Source organism: Lepidothrix coronata, unplaced genomic scaffold (genome assembly GCF_001604755.1).
Source record: "Lepidothrix coronata isolate B3197 unplaced genomic scaffold, Lepidothrix_coronata-1.0 Scaffold436, whole genome shotgun sequence".
NCBI lineage: Eukaryota > Metazoa > Chordata > Aves > Passeriformes > Pipridae > Lepidothrix > Lepidothrix coronata.
The window spans coordinates 4419-5743 of record NW_016690616.1 but is presented as its reverse complement, the minus strand read 5'-3'; positions in this window follow the sequence as shown (position 1 = coordinate 5743).

Below are 1325 nucleotides of genomic sequence, written 5' to 3'. Positions count from 1 at the left end.
CCTGTCCTGGAGTCAATGCTCACCTTGCTCACCGGGACTCACCCGGATCACCTCCCCTCCGGTGCCTAGAGCCTCCTGGGCCCAGGGCTCTGCAGCTGAAAACAAAGAAAAAACAAAACAACAAAATCCCTAGCACATCCAGTAAATGTGGAGCCAAAAGCCACATCTTTGTGCTGACATCAGGTGACCACCCACCTTCTTGCTCTGCTCCTCTGGCCTCTGTTCTGTTCAACTCTGCTTTACACCCTGTCCCCCTGACATGGTAAAGAAACCCTAACCAAAATCACCCACATGGATGGGGAGAGCTGAAAGAGTCTCCCTTCTCCTTAGGCAAACCACCCAGGGTCACTGCCCGCAGCCAAAGACTGCAGCTGTAATGGCACAGAATAGCTGGGTGAACCAGAGGAAAACTTAAGTGACACATCTGAAAAGTCAGTGGGTGCCTTCACAAGCATTTAGGGGGCTCCTGGGCACTGCTTTCCACCCATACTACCTTCAAAACACCCCTGGCAAGTCCTAAGCTGGCACCCCAGCCCTCCCTCCATCTCTGGGCTGCAACCCCCCACTGACTTCTTGCAAACCTGGGTGTCTGTAGCCATCTTCAACACAGAGCAGCTTCACTTGAGGACTGGATAACACTTCAGAAAAAATACCAAGCTGCAGTTGAGATGATCAGAATATCCCAAAAGATACAAGGCTCCTAAGGGAAAGAAAAAAAGATAACACATTATAAAAGCAGCTTAACAGCATGGAATACAAAATTATTAAATTTAAAAGCCCTGCATTTGAGTGTAATCCTTGTCATTGCCATATACAGCTCTGCTTCTTTGGATGCTAAAGCTGATGCTTCAATAAAGCACGAATAACCTGAAAAGTCCCCATCAACGAAAGAAAGAGAGAGCTCTTACCCCATTGAAGCCCGGCTGCTGAATGAGCTCCCTGAGCAAAGGCTGGGGTTAATATACCCCTGGCCGTGCCCACCTCCCTTCCCGTGAGGCCCCGGGGGAAGGGCAGTAACCCAATCCCAGACGGTATAAAAGCTCTGGGAGCAGCAGCACCTGAGGGGCATCTCTGATTTAAAATCAGGATGGATGAAGAGCCTGACGAGGAAAAGGACTCTTAATGAAAGCAAGTATGGTAGCTGGTATTGGGTTTGGAGTTGGTATGGGATTAGGACGCAGGATAGAGCAGCTCAGGGTAAGGGGCCGGAGCGGCTCGGGGTAAGGGGCCGGAGCGGCTCGGGGTAAGGGGCCGGAGCGGCTCGGGGGAAGGGGCCGGAGCGGCTCGGGGTAAGGGGCCGGAGCGGCTCGGGGGAAGGGGCCGGA